Consider the following 23,324-nt stretch of genomic DNA (forward strand, 5'->3'; position numbering starts at 1 on the left):
TCAGTTCGATAAATCTGAAGATGTGTGGATGCTTGTGCTAATTAATTTGTGAGCTAATTTTAACTGCTTTTTGGGAGGTCTGCATTTTGGAGGTCTACGTTATGGGAGGGAACCACTCCAACTGACTGAAGTGTTGTTTTGTACAGCGGATTGCGTCAGGCCTGGTCGATGTGCTGTGTTGGTTGTTCGTGTGTTGTTTAACGCTGCAATATTTCAGCTATATGGTCTGCAAAAAAATGAATTTGGTCCAGACGATCCAGTGATTGACATCATCAGCATCTATCTACACAATTGGGATACGATGTCATGCATCAACCAAGTCAGCGAGCCTGACCACCCGATCCCGTTAGTCGCCTCTTACGACAAGCATAGTCGCCTTTTACGGCAAGCATGGGTTGCTGAAGACCTATTCTACCCTGGATCTTCACGGGTCGTGTTGTGTTTTAGTTGTGACAAATATGGTCCATGTGTTTATTTTGTAGGTTATGTATTTTGTGTTGTGTTGTAGGTTGTGTAATTGACGGCCGATGTGTGATGGGTTGTGATTGTTCGTGTATGACTCTGTGATTTATAACCTGGTAAGTGATGTTGTTACAAGTTTCAACTGATGGTTGTCTCCTTTTAACGGTTTGATCACTTCTATTGGCTTGTGTTGTGGTGTGTATATACCCGGTTTGATCACTGATCTAGGCTTGTGTTCTGGTGTGTGTTATACCCGGTTTGATCACTTCTATTGGCTTGTGTTGTGGTGTGTATATACCCGGTTTGATCACTGATCTAGGCTTGTGTTCTGGTGTGTGTTATACCCGGTTTTATCACTTCTATTGGCTTGTGTTCTAGTTTGTATATACCCGATTTGATCACTGATATAAGCTTGTGTTCAGGTGTGTGTTATACCCGGTTTGATCACTGATATAGGCTTGTGTTCTGGTGTGTGTTATACACGGTTTGATCACTGATATAGGCTTGAGTTCTGGTGTGTGTTATACCCGGTTTGATCACTGATATAGGCTTGTGTTCTGGTTTGTGTTATACCCGGTTTGATCACTGATATAGGCTTGAGTTCTGGTGTGTGTTATACCCGATTTGATCACTGTTCTGATGTGTGTTATACCCGATTTTATCACTGTTCTGGTGTGAATTATACCCGATTTGATCACTGTTCTGGTGTGTGTTATTCACGGTTTGATCACTGCTGTAGACGTGTTCTGGTGTGTGTTATACCCGATTTGATCACTGTTCTGGTGTGTGTTATACCCGGATTGATCACTACTACATGTTGTGTTCTGGTGTGTGTTATACCCGATTTGATCACTGATCTGCTCTGTGTAATACCGGTTTGATCACTGCTGTAGGCTTGTGTCCTGGTGTGTGTTATACCCGTTTTGATCACTGTTCTGGTGTGTGTTATACCGGTTTGATCACTGATATAGGCTTGTGTTCTGGTGGGTGTTATACCTGATTTGATCACTGTTCTGCTGTGTGTTATACCGGTTTGATCACTGCTGAAGGCTTGTGTTCTGTATTCGGAATAAGAGAACGTGCCGTAGGTCAATCCTCAGACTAGTCTCCTGTCAATACCAGACAAGCCAATCTCTCCCGATCTACAGGAGTCACGGTATCCACGAGTAAATGTCAAATTTCTCCGATAATTAACCGCAAAACTCTACTTGTTTATCCCGAACCTCAGTCAAACGAAAACAAGCCGTTTATCAGATGTATTTACTTGCCTATACATCAATAATCTTTTGTTCAAACATTCCTCTACACCGTGGCATAAGATTTGGTGCTTAAGGCAATTACATGTACCTGGTCGATCTGACATGTGCGTTAACAAATATGACATGATAATCCTAAGCATGTAAAGAACTTGCATCTCGCTGCTGCGCCAGTAATGTGCTCGTGTCATTGATCAAAAGCAAGGGACTTCCTCGATTGATGGGATCTTCGAACCGCTCCCTTTTATCTGAAGTTTTCACGTGGAAAATGTTAACTCATTATGTCAAATCAGGTTAGTCCTATCTCCACAGCTGATTCCAAAACTTCTTCCAGCTGTTCCTTCAGTTGATTTTAGTTCCGAACACAGCCTGACCAAGAACGCTGGCTTGAGAGGGGCCCCACACACTCTCCTACATCATCACAATGTTCAATCACGACCTTTCCATCACTCACAACCTACAGTGCTGGGCTGTCAGTGCAAATATGAATTATGTATGATACAGGTCAGTGTCTAATGGTGTCCATTAATTAACACAAACACAAAGACGTGATACTAACATCAGCCAGTCACTTGGAAGAGGAGGAGGCAGTAGAATTAACCAGAGCCGCATCGCCTCCTGCACGCGCATACATTATTGATGTCAATTGTCCCATTTTAGCTAGGGTCGATCTATGTTCATAACGCTATATCGAATACGCACTGATGCTACATGTGGTATATACTCAAACTAGTTAGATACGCAACAGTTTGCTTTTAATGTCTTAACAGTTTGTGAACACTCTCGTTCAGTGTTTGAGAATTATCGTGTTGAATGCCATAAACACCATTTTGAACTCTCGTTCGGGCATCGATGTCTGTACTAGATTGATAGAGAATGTAAATGTTTTTGCCGCAGTGTCTTCAGACGTAAACTCACCCGTCCTGCACGTCCCCTGCATAGAAAACCCTCCTGTGTGAAATTCTCCCCGCAAAATTACCTCCCTTTGTTCATGTCCCGTCAGCATTGCAATATGCCAAACATTTAAAAAATGAGTGATGGGTTTAGAAAACAAAGAAAGGCCAGCGTTTTAAGAGTGTTAACTGTTCTCTGTACAGTTATCATGAAAACCTTAAAATACTCTGTTAAAACCTATGTTTTGTTAACACAATACATATATTAAGTAGACAGACAGACAGATGCCAAATGAACCCATCTCCCGTCGACACTCATCCTGCCATATGAACCCATCTCCAGTCGACCCTCATCCTGCCATATGAACCCATCTCCCATCTACACTCATCCTGCCATATGAATCCATCTCCCATCTACACTCATCCTGCCATATGAACCCATCTCCAGTCGACACTCATCCTGCCATATGAACCCATCTCCCGTCGACACTCATCCTGCCATATGAACCCATCTCCCGTCGACATTCATCCTGCCATATGAACCCATCTCCCGTCGACACTCATCCTGCCATATGAACACATCTCCAGTCGACACTCATCCTGCCATATGAACACATCTCCCATCAACACTCATCCTGCCATATGAACCCATCTCCAGTCGACACTCATCCTGCCATATGAACACATCTCCCATCTACACTCATCCTGCCATATGAACACATCTCCCATCTACACTCATCCTGCCATATGAACACATCTCCCGTCGACACTCATCCTGCCATATGAACCCATCTCCAGTCGACACTCATCCTGCCATATGAACCCATCTCCAGTCGACACTCATCCTGCCATATGAACCCATCTCCAGTCGACACTCATCCTGCCATATGAACCCATCTCCAGTCGACACTCATAATGCCATATGAACCCATCTCACATCTACACTCATCCTGCCATATGAACACATCTCACATCTACACTCATCCTGCCATATGAACCCATCTCCCATCTACACTCATCCTGCCATATGAACCAATCTCCCATCTACACTCATCCTGCCGTACGAACCATCTCCCATCTACACTCATCCTGCCATATGAACCAATCTCCCATCTACACTCATCCTGCCGTATGAACCATCTCCCATCTACACTCATCCTGCCATATGAACCAATCTCACATCTACACTCATCCTGCCATATGAACCCATCTCCAGTCGACACTCATCCTGCCATATGAACCCATCTCCCGTCGACACTCATCCTGCCATATCAACCCATCTCCCGTCTTCACTCATCCTGCCGTATGAACCCATCTCCCATCTCCCATCGACACTCATCCTGCCATATGAACCCATCTCCCGTCGACACACATCCTGCCATATCAACCCATCTCACATCTACACTCATCCTGCCATATGAACCCATCTCCCGTCTTCACTCATCCTGCCATATGAACCCATCTCCCATCTCCCATCGACACTCATCTTGCCATATGAACCCATCTCCCGTCGACACTCATCCTGTGTGTGTGCGTGATGATGGTTTTACGCCGCTTTTAAAGGCTGGGGACATCAGAAATGGGTTCCACACATTATACCCATGTCGGGAATCGAACCTGGGTCTTCGGCGAGACAAGCGAACGCTTTAACCACTAGGCTACCCTACCGCCCCCACTCATCCTGTACCTTGCCCAACTGCGTGGTGTGATCTGTCCATGTATAAACAGAATTCATTCAAATCATTTTCGGTATAATGACCTTCTCATTTACCCTTCACGCCCTGCACTTCTGTGCATGTATTATTCACAGATTGACCGTGAGTACTTAATTACCAACCATCTGTGAAACCTATCAGTCTCATGCTATCGCCTACCAATTTGGTAATTAATTACTGTACACTTGACAGAAGCCAAGAAGATTTTTATTAATAAAACATGGTGTTTGAAAGTAAGCGAATCGTTACGCCGTGTTTGGTGGGCAGCAGATAATATCATAAGGAGTTGTGCCGCAAGTCACAAGATTTAACCTGACACAATCACACGATAGCTGTGACTTATAACTGCATTAAGGTGCAATAATATTCTAATTTGAAAAGTTAAATTACAGGCAGTGATACTCTTATATCCATCTTTGTCGTGAGCAAAAGAAAAGTTCTTTAATACCGCTAAAAATGGTTGAATTGGGCTACGAATTATAGTTAACTGATGTTTCATGATATTTCTAGTTATACGTTGTGATTTTGCGAGATTAAAAATCTGAGTCTTGTGAAAATATAAAACGCTAATGACAGAGAATAACCTGTCCCGATTTTCCGACGAAACAGATTCCATTGTCCGTTAAAACAAGTAGCGTTGAAAATTATGTGAATCGATCAACGAAAGGCAGCAATGAAACTATGTATTGGCGAAAAGGGTAAGCATGTCCTGCCTTAATGGACACTTTGATGGCATGGGTTAGTTTAAATGAGTTGAATTCTGTGCCACTATTCTTGTAGACACACCTATGTATATTTGCAAAACAAAAAACACGTGTTTTACGCAAGTGAAACTTGCTCGCCCAAGGACCGCACCGTGGTCTAGTGGTAGAGCGTCCGCCCGGAGAGCGGAAGGTCCCCGGCCACGTCATACCAAAAGACGTTAAAATATGGTACTTGTTGATACCCTGTCTGGCGCTCGACATTAAGGGGCTAAAACAAGGACTGGTTGGCTCGGAGGCAGTATACTGTGTCTGAGTGGGGTACTCATGTTAAACTGACACAGACAAAATATTCTAATAACGCTATAACTGAGTTGCATTTAGTTAAAATGAGTTAAAATATGTGGCAAGATACTTGTATAATTACAATTATTTGTTTGCAAAACATGACTTTTGAGCAAATGAAGCTATTCTCGCTGTCACCGAGTCGGAAAACCAATCTAGTCACGTTCCAGTGACCGCACCACTCCCCTCTCCTTTAATTGTCCGGCTTCCGTCGCCGTTCGGCAAAGTCCGGCAGCCGTCGTTGTCCAGCGCGTTTGCATTCCTTCTTTGAGAATTAGTGACATAATATTTTATTCTCCAGCGATTTAATGGCACACTTTCATCATGTATTGATTTTATATATGTTATCTCATATATGTTTGCTACCTTATACATGTGTTACAAATGTTTTGTGACTTTGATTTTTTCACATTAGGGGCATTATCTGGTACTAGTAGATATTTCTCATGTATTTCTGGTCATTTTTGCCACTTTCATAATTGTACATATCTGCTCGTAAATCTTTATTGATACCTTTGGATAGCTTATGTTCAGCACTTTATTTTGGTGCTTACACCCTTTCGTGTTGGTTTAGTGGTTAGTTTGCTATTCGGGTTTTCCCTCGGGTTGACCAGTAGAGGTTTACCTCTACGACGTCCGCGCACACGTATTTAATAACCCTTGTCATAAGCATGTTGGTTGGTTGGTTTTATGTATTGAGCTAAACTTATCAGCTATGGTTTTTCATACTCCGTTTTTCTAGTGATCCGTGGATAACAAAACCTTCAAGCTATTGTCTAGTTTAAGTCAAGTATCTATTTCCTATTTATCTAAGTTACTCTTTTGATCAAATACCCATTTTTAAATCTAGATATTCCGCAGGTCAAGTACCTTATATTTTTGTTTCCTTGCCCAGTCAAAGTGAATGTGTCTTCAGTCTATTAGACTTGTTGGGTATTCAGGCGATCTCTGTCTATTTTATTGTCCAAGATACTCATTTTAGGGATATGCCCTCTGTGTTTATTTCCCGCTATTTAACCCAGCCGAGTTAATTAACTCTCCTGTGTTAATTGGTCGCAGCCGACTTTATTTGGATGTCTCTGCATCTCAGGTCAATATTTTGTCAAAGTGTTGTTTAACTGGTCTCATTTTATTACTGCTATACAGTTGCTTAGCTGATCCGCTTGTGTATTGGCTCTGATTCAATTAATCAATGATCATTGTCGTGTAAATTGGGTTTTTGATCCTTCATATTGTCGCCTATTTATACAATTAGCTGATAGTAATAAACCTCTTACTGTTACCAAGTTTTCATTATTGACTTTATTCTTGTTTAACTACACCCTGGTTTCTGGAACACGACTCCGTGACACTCACCCACAGCTAAACCTTTTCATTTTAGACATTTTAATAGCACTATAAATTAGCTGAATTAAGTTAAAAGGAGATTAATTATATGTCACGATACTTGAAGACACACCTTTATGTTTTTGCAAAACCGTAAATATGAGCTTTAAGAAAATAAAACTGTTTTCGCCAAAGGGCGAGTTATTTTATAGCTATAAATTAGTTGAATTTAATCAAATGAGTTGAATTATGTTTCATGATACTTGTAGACACACCTTCATGTCTGAGACTGGCCACAGTGCGCACAGTTTCTAGACAAGTGGGTTTCCGGAATTATAATCGGGCGTTTTACCTACAAGTGTAGACAACTGATATATTGTGTAGCTCATAAGAAACCCAAGCTAGTCTAGTAGGACGATAGGGTTCCAATACACCCGTAAGGTATATTTTAACTTACATTTTTGTAGTCCCCATAGTGACTAGTAAATGAATTTTGATGTTCCAAAAGCGAAATATTGTCCCATGGTGTTCATTGGCGGCCATATTGGATTTAAGACAAAAAATATTACAGCATAACTTTTGAACTAGACATGGCAAATAAACATATGTTTTGTTTCCCTGCGTATCATATGACGATATCGGGGAAACTCATTTTAATGAATGTATTGCTAAATTTTATAATGTTTTAGATATACCTGATATCGACAAACTTTGTTAAATTTTCAGTGACTCCAGTATGTGTTTTATACTTGCGAAAGTCTGCTTTTTAATTCTTAACCGTAGAAAACATCTTTTATACGGATAACGTTTTACTATATCATCTTTTTATCATTTATGTATACATTTTATGATACTTTGTCTCTCATAATGCTATTGAATGGTTCCGTACATTCTATCTATGTCAAGTTGTACAAAGCTGTTTTATGTATGTACAGAAGTTAGTCGTTAATAAACTATTGTCTGTCTCTCTGTCTGTGTAGACAACTGATATATTGAGGAGCTCATAAGAAACCCAAGCTAGTCTAGTAGGACGACAGGGTTCCAATACACCCGAAAGATATATCTAAACTTACATTTTTGTAATCCCCATAGTGACTAGTAAATGAATTTTGATGTTCCAAAAGCGAAATATTGTCCCATGTTGTCCATTGGCGGCCATATTGGACTTAAGACAAAAAATATTATCAGCAACTTTTGAACTAAACATGGCAAATAAACATATGAGACCATTTGGGGGAGTAATTTGAGCACAAGAAAGCGATTGTAGGGGTTATTTTAATGATTAAAATATCATTTTTACAAGTTGGGTAAATTAAAATACGTAAAACTTGAAAAGGTCAGTATCATTTACTCCAAGACTTGCAAATATCAATCTACAGACAAAGCAAATTCATATAATTTCCATGAAGCCTGGAAGGAACAGTATCAAATTTACTTAAATTAATAGCTATCGCAAAGAGTCACAGTAACAAAGAAACGATTTTACTGCTTGTGCTACTCAAGCGGTGGGAAGGTATGGTGTGCTTCCATCATTACAGTCATCTAATCATGGCAGGTAAATCAGGCTATTGAAATAGTACTTCCATCCGTTGGTGATGGATTACAGTGTATATGTAGTGTTCAGTGTAGAAATTATGAATATGGTCATTGAATACATGTGCAATTAATCTTGTTTTCCAGACAGTCAAACACGGTCGTCGCAAAAGATGTTGTCGAACAGTGAAAATGGTTTTATCCGCGTTTAGCAAAATTCCAGCCATGTGAATATACTTAGCACTGATGTGTCATTTAGACGATACTTTTGTAGAGCAGTGAATAGACTAGGCACTGGTATGTCATTCAGAGGATAACCTCATGTAACAGTGAATAGATGAAGCACTGGTAAGTCATTTGGAGGATATCATGTAACAGTGAATAGATGCAGCACTGGTATGTCATTCAGAGGATAACCTCATGAAACAGTGAATAGATGAAGCACTGGTATGTTATTCAGAGGATATACCCATGTAACAGTGAAAAGATGAAGCACTGATATGTCATTCAGAGGATAACCTCATGTAACAGTGAATAGATGAAGCACTGGTAAGTCATTTGGAGGACCTCACGTAACAGTGAATAGATGAAGCACTGGTAAGTCATTTGCAGGATCTCATGTAACAGTGAATAGATACAGCACTAGTATGTCATTCAGAGGATAACCTCATGTAACAGTGAATAGATGCAGCACTGGTATGTCATTCAGAGGATAACCTCATTTAACAGTGAATAGACTAGGCACCGGTATGTCATTCAGAGGATAACCTCATGTAACAGTGAATAGATGCAGCACTGTTATGTCATTCAGAGGATAACCTCATGTAACAGTGAATAGATGCAGCACTGTTATGTCATTCAGAGGATAACCTCATGTAACAGTGAATAGATGCAGCACTGGTATGTCATTCAGAGGATAACCTCATGTAACAGTGAATCGATGAAGCACCGGTATGTCATTTGGAGGACCTCACGTAACAGTGAATAGATGAAGCACTGGTAAGTCATTTGGAGGATCTCATGTAACAGTGAATAGATGAAGCACCGGTAAGTCATTTGGAGGATCTCATGTAGCAGAGCATAGATGAAGCACCGGTATGTCATTTGGAGGATCTCATGTAACAGTGAATAGATGAATCACCAGTAAGTCATTTGGGGGATTTCATGTAGCAGCGCATTGCCAAAGCACAGGTAAGCCATTTTGAGGATAACCATGTGTAGCAGTGAACAGACTAGGTGCCTGTACGGTCTGGCCTATTGGATTAAGGTGCAGCCATATGAGCAACAGGGAACCGATCATCAGTCAATACAGTACACCGTAGAGCAATGCGTTTCTTCATGAATACAGGAATGTACACACCAACAGCTGAAGAGTTAGCATGGATTCCTGATACTGTGGTCAGGCAAAGGGACTTGACAATATGGACCAGCACAGAGTCAACAAGTGGGCCCAGTCTGGGCCGATAAATGCGCTAGAAGAATAAAGAATACCTTGTATAGGGATGTTTACACAAAAAGCTCAAAAAGCATGCGCTTACCCACTTTCCCTAACTCTTACAGCAAGTAGCATGTCTCTCTCCAAAGAGAAATGAAAGAAAAGGAAAAAAGTTTAAGTCGGAATGGAATTCGAAGGCCATGTTGAAGACGGAAAGTGCAATAGGTAGATGTGGAAGAAATAAACCACACATATACTAAAAAATAGAAACCAAGTATACATATGAAAAGAACATGACAAGATCTCATAGGTAAAATATACTGACCTTTACAAGTTTTTCGTGAAAATAACCCCTTCACTCGCTTTCTTCTATTCAAATTGCTCCCCAAAATGTTCTCATGTATTTATGTGCCATGCCTAGTTCAAATATTATGGGGGCGGTCGGGTAGCCTGGTGGTTAAAGCGTTCGCTCGTCACGCCGAAGACCCGGGTTCGATTCCCGACATGGGTACAATGTGTGAAGCCCATTTCTGGTGTCCCCCGCCGTGATGTTGCTGGAATATTGCTAATAGCGGCGTAAAACCATACTTACTCACTCACTCAAATATTATGCCGATTATTATTTTTTGTCGGAAATCCAATATGGCCACCAATATGGCCGTCAATGGACACCATGGGACTATATTTCGCCTTGTGAACATTCAAATTCATTTAATAGACACTTTGGGGATTGCAAAAAGTGAATTTAAAAAATATATCTTTCGGGTGCATGGGAACCCTTTCTTCCTACTCGACTAAAGCCTCATGTCCCTGATATGTAGTACGTGTGTTGTGTAGTTATAGAGTTTAACACATTTGTGATATCTTATCAGTTGTTTCACGGTCTTGAACACATCTGTGACATCAATCAATTGTTTCACGGTCTTGAACACATCTGTGATATCTTATCAGTTGTTTCACGGTCTTGAACACATCTGTGACATCAATCAGTTGTTTCACGGTCTTGAACACATCTGCGATATCTATCAGTTGTTTCACGGTCTTGAACACATCTGTGACATCAATCAATTGTTTCACGGTCTTGAACACATCTGTGATATCTATCAGTTGTTTCACGGTCTTGAACACATCTGTGACATCAATCAGTTGTTTCACGGTCCTGAACACATCTGTGACATCAATCAGTTGTTTCACGGTCTTGAACACATCTGTGACATCAATCAGTTGTTTCACGGTCTTGAACACATCTGTGATATCTATCAGTTGTTTCACGGTCTTGAAGATATCTGTGACATCAATCAGTTATTTAAACGGTCTATTGTTTTGGACGAGAGGACGAGTTGGCTGTCAAGTAGTCAAGCATGTGTTAATTTTTTTATTTTTTTTTAATATTATTTTTATATTTACAATGAAGTGAATGATTTCAAATGATTTCGGAAAATATATGTCGCCAGCAAGCGTCGCATGCTTTATGAACGTTAATAGTCAACCAAGGCCACGACGACAGAAAACAGAACTATATGAAATTAACAAATACATATCTTTAAAGATCTGGACCGTCTCCGTGGTCTAGTGGTACAGCGTCCGCCCGGAGAGGTCCGGGGTTCGATCCCCGACCGTGTCATACCAAAATACGTTAAAAGATGGTACTTGTTGTTACCCTGTCTGGCGCTCGGCATTAAGGGGCTAAAACAAGGACTGGTCGGCTCGGAGTCAGTTTACTGTGTCTGAGTGGGATATTCATGTTTAACTGCGGCTTGGTATCTCAGTGAGTTAGCACTATAAATCGGCATCAGTACGGTCTAGTACAAGCAGACACACACACAGAAATGCTCAGAAATGGCATGTATACTGTTGTGTTACATCATGTTACCTGTAACAACGTTTGTTAAAGTTAGTCAATAAACCTTTGATGAAAAAATCTAAGAAACAGATAAACACACATTTCTTTACTAACTTCTATCATTAGTGAGTGAGTTCAGTTTAACGCCGCTTTTAACAGTATTCCAAGCATATCACGGCGTGTCAGCTTAATGTGGGAGGAAAGCCCAAAGTGATGCAGGTCTCAGACGTTTACCACTTCGGTGAAACCCCCGAGCACGGCTCTGGTGCTGACAAACCTAGAAACATAATCGGGGCGAACCGGGATTCGAACCCACAATCATAGATTCCTGGCGTGCCCAAGGGACGCAACTCTGCTGATTGCTGATTGCTGGCTATGGTACTCTGTGGATGTTGTGCTGCTGGAGGTGAGCACTGATGATTCGTGCACGGTGAGCACGTGCGTTGTCGTCCTGAAAGACAAAAGTTCGACCCACACTCCTTGAACATGGGGCAGAAAAAGTTGTCAGGATGTTGTCTCGATAGTACTGTCCAGTTCAAGTTGTCAATGACGTTCATGTCCACGTCGCCAGACACGACCACACTTGTCAAGGAAGTGTACAGTGAATCGGGACTCATCTGAAAACACGACACGTGACCAGCGACGTACACCAGTTTCGACGTTGCGTACACCATTGACGTCTGTTCGAACTCGATTTCGTGGAGCCTTGTTTAGGATCAACTGATCATGTACGCTTGTCGTTTGCCTGGGACGATCTGAACGGGATCGATCGTCAACAGTTTGGGTTTGTTGGTACCTGTTTCATAGTTTGCAAATCCCACTGTACGCTGACTGCTGCCAGTTTCGAGCACGCCAATAGCCGGTAGACACTCCGCGCGTTGCAGATTCCGCATCACTAGTTCCTACGGTTCCCTCCCATAACGTAGACCTCAAAAATGCAGACCTCCTAAAGAGCAGTTAAAATTAGCTCACTAATTAATTGGGCCATGCTGGTCACACCTACTTAATGAATGGACTGGGGAATGGACTATGAGGGATTATCAATATGTTGAGACAATGAGCAGTAGTGGACAACAACATTGTCTTAAAAAACTCCTCCTTTACATCACAAATCTCATTCAAACGTTACCTTTAAACAAGTTGTGGGATTTGTGTAAGAATATACCAAATGTTCTCAATCACTAATACTTCCTTCTCTTGTGTATGGTATAACATATAAATATATTTGAACATGAGCTTCAACCTCGTCCAATAAAGCTATGGCCGGACTTACGAAAGTTGAGTATGTCTTGTCCCAGAAAGGTATCCCACAAGTTCTCCTAGACGGCTACGCGTATGCTAAGAACAGGATAAAGAATGAAAATGTGCACTGGAGGTGTGTGAACAGATCTTGCAGTGGCAAGTGCACCACAGTCAGAGACTACGTTCGCGGCACGTCGACTGTGGAATCACCATGCGACACAATGGCCCCGTACAAACAAAAACCTAGAACCTAGACTCAAGGAACAGCTTCATCGCCGTGAAAAGACACCCCTTCAGTACCTGGATGCAGTTGGTCCACTGATGATAAACAAGTGAAAATGACTGATAATCCTAAATGACAATGAAATAACATTTGAATAAAAAAATGTGAAATCTGCCCAGCTTTCTTTCTTGTTACATGGGTGATACCATTTTACTTTATCAAGGGTACAGGGTACTAATTACTGATGCAACCAGCCATAACGAGTGTTGTTTTAACGGGTCTGCGTTTTGGCAGGTCTACGTTTTGGGAAGACACCGTTCCTACACATGCAATGCATGAAATCAAGTAAATCAAAACTGTATGATAAGCAGAACCAGTAACTGACAAACATAATGGTCCACAGAGATTAATCAACCTCCATTTAAAGTGTCAAAATCAGAAATTACATCCTACGAACGTGTGTCGCGCCACTTCGTGAAGGACGTGCAAACTATAACATATGTTTGGCCTTATGTTTTACAGACATGAACGTTCTTGCATAGGACGTTTGTCCTTAACACTGATCTTTGTCTATTTACTTGGTATTAACATTAATCTTATATTTCACCATCCCCTGCTTTTTTTAAGAGACTCTGGATATATTCTATCTGCAATTTGAACTTTTTTTAAAGAGACTTCATATATATTTTTTTGTCAAAAACCATTTCCGCCTCTCCGGAACATTAAGTCCGTTTCGAAAGGAAACGGTCCTGGTAATAAATATTTAAGAATCACCAAGCAACCAAACCCCATTCAATGTGCCCATTCCAACCACTACAGGAAATTGTACATGTCATGTCAGTATCAGGACAAACAGTTACAAATTGTGTAACAAAACAGCGTTTTAATTTATAAAGTGTTTTCAGTTCAATTATCGTGAAAGCCGTTAAGTCAACTGTTAAAACCTAAACTCATTTAAACTCCATATTCCGTTATTCGCAGCCAGATAGTTATGTTCTAAAACAAGTGATACAAGCTGATAAAATACAACTAACGGGCCTGTTCAAGTAAAGGAGAAAAGGGTTGATGAGACAATACCACGCCGCCTTCCCCAAGGACTGTTTACACGTCACGTTACCTATTAGACATACGGCTCCGCTGACAGTGTCCACCGAATATCCTCACAAACCATCTTGCTTCTTGCAATAAGCTTAATAATTTCTTCTTCTTCAATTTCCTTTATCAAGAGCGGCCCACATTGATGCGAGGTCATTTAATTCGTTCTTTCAAATGAAATCCCTTAATATCACCAATTTCATCGACAGCAAACACCAATCTTCCCAGCGCAACTTTGAAGAAGATACCAGCTCTGATAATGTGGGGGTCTACAGGAGCATCCTTTCCAATTCTATCCTCAGGAGGTTTTTTTATCAATGATGTGAAAAGAGTGTCGAAATTGTCGGTAACGTAACGTTTACATAGACAGCTTGGCTGGTTGTCCGGAAGTTAAGAGGAACGTTCAAATGCGCTCGGGTCACAAGGCCGAGTTACAAGGGTCTGTCCGCGAAATTGGAGTGCTTATACCTCATCACATCCTCAGGATGTAGTTTATAAAATGTAAGATGTCGCGTCCTTTTCAATGCGTCCTAAGATGTTATTATACTGATTGTGAACTCGTTCCTTCTTTCATGTGATATTGGGAGTGACGCCTGGGCTCTATGCCTGCCAGTGCTGCGCTTCTACTTATGACAAAGGAACAAAACCCTATTGCCCCCGATCTCTAGCTCCCACTTCTCCGTTTGACGTACATGTCGGCATCTTGTATCCCCCGTGTTAATTGCACTGACTGAAGTAATATTTTGTGTAAACCCCCAGGCTCAGAAAAACTCCATTTTGGAAACGCCGTGCGAGATGTTATCTTAATTCAGTTCCTGATATCACTGCTTCTATTCAAAAAGAGAAGTTTCTGTGAGCGGCAAGGACGATAGTGAAATATGCATGAATCAAGTGATAATGGGTCAACATGTGATGCTGGAGAACCAGTGTTTGGATGTTGCCTAGGTTGTTGTTTAACGGTGCTATATGACGGTGATCTTTACACACACTGAACACACGACAAACACGTGCATGGCACAGACGGCACACGCCACACAGGGCACACGTCACACAGGGAACACGTCACACAGGGCACACACCACACAGGGTACACATCACACGCGGTACACATCACAAAGGGTACACATCACACGCGGTACACATCACACAGGGTACACATCACACGCGGTACACATCACAAAGGGTACACGTCACACAGGGCACACGTCACACAGGGTACACGTCACACAGGGCACACGTCACACAGGGTACACGTCACACAGGGCACACATCACACAGGGTACACATCACACAGGGTACACGTCATACAGGGCACACATCACACAGGGTACACGTCATACAGGGTACACATCACACAGGGCACACATCACACAGGGTACACATCACACAGGGCACACATCACACAGGGTACACGTCATACAGGGCACACATCACACAGGGTACACGTCATACAGGGCACACATCACACAGGGTACACGTCATACAGGGCACACATCACACAGGGTACACGTCATACAGGGCACACATCACACAGGGTACACGTCATACAGGGCACACATCACACAGGGTACACGTCATACAGGGCACACATCACACAGGGTACACGGTGCATATCACACACTCTATACATTACACACAGGATACATATCACACGGTATACATCACAAACGGCACATATCACACAGACAAAAGTAGACTAGTGTACAGGAGGAACACACACTAGTGTACAGGAGGAATACAGACTAGTAGACAGGAGGAACGCAGACTAGTGTACCGGAAGAATATAGACTAGTGTACAGGAGGAATATAGACTAGTGGAAATGAAGGAATATAGATTAGTGGACAGGAGGAATATAGACTAGTGGACAGGAGGAACGCAGACTAGTGTACAGGAGGAATATAGACTAGTAAACAGGAGGAAGGCAGACTAGTGTACAGGAGGAATATAGATTAGTGGACAGGAGGAATATAGATTAGTGGACAGGAGGAATATAGACTAGTGTACAGGAGGAATATAGACTAGTGTACAGGAGGAATATAGACTAGTGTACAGGAGGAATATAGACTAGTTACAGGAGAAACGCAGACTAGTGTACAGGAGGAATATAGACTAGTGAACAGGAGGAACGTAGACTAGTGTACAGGAGGAATATAGACTAGTGTACAGGAGGAACGCAGACTAGTGTACAGGAGGAATATAGACTAGTGTACAGGAGGAACGCATACTAGTGTACAGGAAGAACGCAGACTAGTGTACAGGAGGAATATAGACTAGTGTACAGGAGGAACGCAGACTAGTGTACAGGAGGAATATAGACTAGTGTACAGGAGGAACGCAGACTAGTGTACAGGAGGAATATAGATTAGTGTACAGGAGGAATATAGACTAGTGAACAGAAGGAATATAGACTAGTGAACAGGAGGAACGCAGACTAGTGTACCGGAAGAATATAGACTAGTGTACAGGAGGAATATAGACTAGTGTACCGGAAGAATATAGACTAGTGTACCGGAAGAATATAGACTAGTGTACAGGAGGAATATAGACTAGTGGAAATGAAGGAATATAGATTAGTGGACAGGAGGAATATAGACTAGTGGACAGGAGGAACGCAGACTAGTGTACAGGAGGAATATAGACTAGTGGACAGGAGGAAGGCAGACTAGTGTACAGGAGGAATATAGATTAGTGGACAGGAGGAATATAGATTAGTGGACAGGAGGAATGTAGACTAGTGAACAGGAGGAATATAGACTAGTGGACAGGAGGAACGCAGACTAGTATACAGGAGGAATATAGACTAGTGAACAGGAGGAATATAGACTAGTGGACAGGAGGAACGCAGACTAGTGTACCGGAAGAATATAGACTAGTGTACAGGAGGAATATAGACTAGTGTACCGTAAGAATATAGACTAGTGTACCGGAAGAATATAGACTAGTGTACAGGAGGAATATAGACTAGTGGAAATGAAGGAATATAGACTAGTGAACAGGAGGAACGCAGACTAGTGTACAGGAGGAACGTAGACTAGAGCACAGGAGGAATATAGATTAGTGTACAGGAGGAATATAGATTAGTGTACAGGAGGAACGTAGACTAGTGTACAGGAGGAATATAGGCTAGTGTACAGGAGGAATATAGACTAGTGTACAGGAGGAATATAGACTAGGGTACAGGAGGAATATAGACTAGTGTACAGGAGAAACGCAGACTAGTGTACAGGAGGAACGCAGACTAGTGTACAGGAGGAATATAGACTAGTGTACAGGAGGAACGCAGACTAGTGTACAGGAGGAATATAGACTAGTGTACAGGAGGAACGCAGACTAGTGTACAGGAGGAATATAGACTAGTGTACAGGAGGAATATAGGCTAGTGTACAGGAGGAATATAGACTAGTTACAGGAGGAACGCAGACTAGTGTACAGGAGGAATATAGACTAGTGTACAGGAGGAACGCATACTAGTGTACAGGAAGAACGCAGACTAGTGTACAGGAGGAATATAGACTAGTGTACAGGAGGAACGCAGACTAGTGTACAGGAGGAATATAGACTAGTGTACAGGAGGAACGCAGACTAGTGTACAGGAGGAATATAGATTAGTGTACAGGAGGAATATAGACTAGTGAACAGAAGGAATATAGACTAGTGAACAGGAGGAACGCAGACTAGTGTACCGGAAGAATATAGACTAGTGTACAGGAGGAATATAGACTAGTGTACCGGAAGAATATAGACTAGTGTACCGGAAGAATATAGACTAGTGTACAGGAGGAATATAGACTAGTGGAAATGAAGGAATATAGATTAGTGGACAGGAGGAATATAGACTAGTGGACAGGAGGAACGCAGACTAGTGTACAGGAGGAATATAGACTAGTGGACAGGAGGAAGGCAGACTAGTGTACAGGAGGAATATAGATTAGTGGACAGGAGGAATATAGATTAGTGGACAGGAGGAATGTAGACTAGTGAACAGGAGGAATATAGACTAGTGGACAGGAGGAACGCAGACTAGTATACAGGAGGAATATAGACTAGTGAACAGGAGGAATATAGACTAGTGGACAGGAGGAACGCAGACTAGTGTACCGGAAGAATATAGACTAGTGTACAGGAGGAATATAGACTAGTGTACCGTAAGAACATAGACTAGTGTACCGGAAGAATATAGACTAGTGTACAGGAGGAATATAGACTAGTGGAAATGAAGGAATATAGACTAGTGAACAGGAGGAACGCAGACTAGTGTACAGGAGGAACGTAGACTAGAGCACAGGAGGAATATAGATTAGTGTACAGGAGGAATATAGATTAGTGTACAGGAGGAACGTAGACTAGTGTACAGGAGGAATATAGACTAGTGTACAGGAGGAATATAGACTAGTGTACAGGAGGAATATAGACTAGGGTACAGGAGGAATATAGACTAGTGTACAGGAGAAACGCAGACTAGTGTACAGGAGGAACGCAGACTAGTGTACAGGAGGAATATAGACTAGTGTACAGGAGGAACGCAGACTAGTGTACAGGAGGAATATAGACTAGTGTACAGGAGGAACGCAGACTAGTGTACAGGAGGAATATAGACTAGTTACAGGAGGAACGCAGACTAGTGTACAGGAGGAACGCAGACTAGTGTACAGGAGGAATATAGACTAGTTACAGGAGAAACGCAGACTAGTGTACAGGAGGAACGCAGACTAGTGTACAGGAGGAATATAGATTAGTGTACAGGAGGAACGCAGACTAGTGTACAGGAGGAATATAGATTAGTGAACAGGAGGAACGTAGACTAGTGTACAGGAGGAATATAGACTAGTGTACAGGAGGAATATAGGCTAGTGTACAGGAGGAATATAGACTAGTTACAGGAGAAACGCAGACTAGTGTACAGGAGGAATATAGACTAGTGAACAGGAGGAACGTAGACTAGTGAACAGGAGGAATATAGACTAGTGAACAGGAGGAACGTAGACTAGTGTACAGGAGGAACGCAGACTAGTGTACAGGAGGAATATAGACTAGTGTACCGGAAGAATATAGACTAGTGGACAGGAGGAATATAGATTAGTGGACAGGAGGAATGTAGACTAGTGAACAGGAGGAACGTAGACTAGTGTACAGGAGGAACACAGACTAGTGTACAGGAGGAATATAGACTAGTGTACCGGAAGAATATAGACTAGTGGACAGGAGGAATATAGATTAGTGGACAGGAGGAATGTAGACTAGTGAACAGGAGGAATATAGACTAGTGGACAGGAGGAACGCAGACTAGTGTACAGGAGGAATATAGATTAGTGGACAGGAGGAATGTAGACTAGTGAACAGGAGGAATATAGACTAGTGGACAGGAGGAACGCAGACTAGTGTACAGGAGGAATATAGACTAGTAAACAGGAGGAATATAGACTAGTGGACAGGAGGAACACACACTAGTGTACAGGAGGAATATAGACTAGTGTACAGGAGGAACGCAGACTAGTGTACAGGAGGAATATAGACTAGTGTACAGGAGAAACGCAGACTAGTGTACAGGAGGAACGCAGACTAGTGTACAGGAGGAATATAGACTAGTGTACAGGAGGAACGCAGACTAGTGTACAGGAGGAATATAGACTAGTGTACAGGAGGAACGCAGACTAGTGTACAGGAGGAACGCAGACTAGTGTACAGGAGGAATATAGACTAGTTACAGGAGAAACGCAGACTAGTGTACAGGAGGAACGCAGACTAGTGTACAGGAGGAATATAGATTAGTGTACAGGAGGAACGCAGACTAGTGTACAGGAGGAATATAGATTAGTGAACAGGAGGAACGTAGACTAGTGTACAGGAGGAATATAGACTAGTGTACAGGAGGAATATAGGCTAGTGTACAGGAGGAATATAGACTAGTTACAGGAGAAACGCAGACTAGTGTACAGGAGGAATATAGACTAGTGAACAGGAGGAACGCAGACTAGTGTACAGGAGGAATATAGATTAGTGTACAGTTTACGTGGGGACCAAACTGGTTCATAGTGTCAGACTTTCAGATTATATTTTATAACACATTTTCTGTCTTTTTTTTTCAATTCAGTGAAACACATTTCGTATGGGCCCATCTTCTCGAAATATATATTATGCATTTCACATAAATATATTGCATTTCAAAATCGCAAAACACACTATCCTCATTTTCCTATTGTGTGTCCTCATAGATTAATCCAAATTAATTTGAAGTCTGTGGAATTAAAATTCTGTTGCAGGTTCCGCTGACGGTTTAACATCGCTCTGGAGAAATAGTTCAACTTGTATTGTAGATAGTCCCACGTACAGATACACCTCCACACGGGGAGCGCGGACGAATACGTCGATCGGTGAGAATTACTCAGCGGTCTCTTGATGATATGTACGCCTACTGCGCAGTCACAAAATCTCGTTGAACAGGACTCTCGTGTATACGAGACTTCACGCAAGATGTGTCCAAATGACACATTATGCATATTTATAGACATTTAGAGACTAAAATATTCTCTGCGGTCCTTGGCTCTGGCAAGTAATACAAGCTGCTGTGCCACAAGGTGGCGCTCGATCGCCGGCTGATGCAGAGCATAACTGCTGTGCGGCCCCATCTTTCATTCCAGACAAACATATACAAGGGTACATCTGTGTGGTCTGTTGTGGCTTCAATGGTTGAATTAAATGTTTGCATCAATAACATCTTAATGTACCACATATGGCTATATCTGCCATGAACCTTGAGGATTTCGGTTAATACGGGCACGATGGAACCCTGTGGTTAATGGCTACATTGTGTGAAGACCATTTCTGGTGTCCCCAGCGGTGAAATTACTCGCCTATTCCTGAAACACATTCACTCGTTTTATCGACATGCGTGTGCCGGGTGTACTTTATCATGTACAGTATTTACCTTGTTTTACCATATAATGGGTAGGTCTCTCGGCAGGATAAAGCCGAAAGATAAAAGCGGTATCCGTTGGGGTCATGTACGGATAAAGATGCAAGTATGAAAAGTCAGGTAGATACTACTTTCAGTGTTTACAACCAAGCATGGCGTCGCCCTTGTCAATAGGCGATCGAGAATTGACCATCGGGAATCTGGAGAAACTACTGGGATAATTATTATCATTATCGAAATATTAGTCACATATACTGAAAATCAGCGTCTAGCCGGGACGTAGCTGATGCATGTTACAAGTTTGGGGCAAAATTTGGAGACATAAATTGTGATACAATTCAGTGAGGCCGAGAACACAAGTCTGGCGGGATCAGTTTCCATATCTCTGCTTGTTGGCCTCTTCGGTTTGGGGCCTTTTCCCCAAGTTAAATTAGTTGTATTTGGTCTAAATATGACCGAATTGTATTCTTTTTTTATTTTGTTGTTGTATGTACAGCTGACTCTGCATTTGAAACGTTATAACGGGACAAGCAGACTGTAAACAAACGTCACGTCTCATAGACTAGGGTTAGAGTAGCTTCCCTTTGATAAAGGGCACTTACTCTAGCGGACAGACCGATGGATTGCCGCGGAAGGCAAGTAGAAACAATTTGTCTTGGCAATTGTTGTTTTGTCTATATGTAGTTACGCCGCTGTTTGAGAAACAGGTTTCAGTTGGAGCTATACTGACTGTTGAAACTGTCCGTGTGACAAAGTACTGACCCTCTGACGTAATATATATTAATGCGCACATTCCAGGAAAACTTGCAATGTTTAGATAATGTTTGTGAGAGATGAGAACAGGTTTTTCCACGAAAGAATTTAAGAATGGCATGATATGAGGTTATCACGCTTGTGTGTTTTGGTATGGAAAATATCCTGTATTAGGAATACATAATGTGCATTATCCCCCAAGAAACTCGCGAGATAACCTCTTCATACAATAGAGCACGTGTGTCATGTTAACCGTGTTATCCTATATGATATGTACCCTGTTATCCTATACAGCATGTACCCTGTTATCCCATACAGCATGTACTCTGTTACCCTATACAGCATGTACTCTGTTATCCTATACGACATGTACCCTGTTATCCTATACAGCATGTACCCTGTTACCCCATACAGCATGTACCCTGTTATCCTATACAGCATGTACCCTGTTATCCCATACAGCATGTACCCTGTTATCCTATACAGCATGTACCCTGTTATCCTATACAGCATGTACCCTGTTACCCCATACAGCATGTACCCTGTTATCCTATACAGCATGTACCCTGTTATCCTATACAGCATGTACCCTGTTATCCTATACGATATGTACCCTGTTATCCTATACAGCATGTACCCTGTTATCCTATACAGCATGTACCATGTTATCATATACACTAATTGCCTTGTCATATACAGATTGTTCTGTGTTATCCTTTGCAGTGTGTTAATATATTATGAACAATTTATCAAACTATTTCATTTATTTTCACTGCAATAAATGAATAATACTTGAGTGATATATACAGATATGATGATATTTAAAACAATATTTTGATGAACAATAAAAACATGAACATTTGTGAATTATTGGAATGTGACCTCATTCCACTGCATCTTTGCAGGTGCCCAAAGTACCGCCTCTGTGGTCTAGTGGTAGAGCGTCCGCCCGGAGAGCGGAAGGTCCGGGGTTCGATCCCCGGTCGCGTCATACCAAAAGACGTTAAAATATGGTACTTGTTGTTACCCTGTCTGGCGCTCGACATTAAGGGGCTAAAACAAGGACTGGTCGGCTCGGAGTCAGTATACTGTGTCTGAGTTGGGTATTCATGTTAAACTGCGGCATGGTATCTCAGTGGGCTAGCACTATAAATCGGCATCAGTCCGGACTAGCACCAGCAGCCACACAAACACATACACGTACATGCACGTCGCTATATAAGTGCAATAATCTTGGACGCGACGTTAAACCCAATTCCACCTCACCTCAGGTGCCCAAATTACCTCCATACTCAACCCCATGCACTGTACCTGCCCATCCGTGATGTCATCCTCCCTGGAGACATTGTTGCGACACCAGGTGTCAACGTTATTTATCCTCATCCCCATCCTCCAGTTGGCCTGTGACGCAACTCACGACAATAACGACATAAATCGTCATCCTCCTGAGCTGGTAAACAAACCGAAGTCACTGCAATGTCCTATAAACAATCTACGTGGTGAATAAGACTATGGCATTGCGATCAACCTCTCGCAACAAGAAATCCTTTGTTCTGGTGGAAGGGGTCCCTCGAGGTGGCTTTCTGTG

This window comes from Haliotis cracherodii, unplaced genomic scaffold (assembly GCF_022045235.1).
Source record: "Haliotis cracherodii isolate W230 unplaced genomic scaffold, xgHalCrac1.p SCAF_4, whole genome shotgun sequence".
NCBI classification, from domain to species: domain Eukaryota; kingdom Metazoa; phylum Mollusca; class Gastropoda; order Lepetellida; family Haliotidae; genus Haliotis; species Haliotis cracherodii.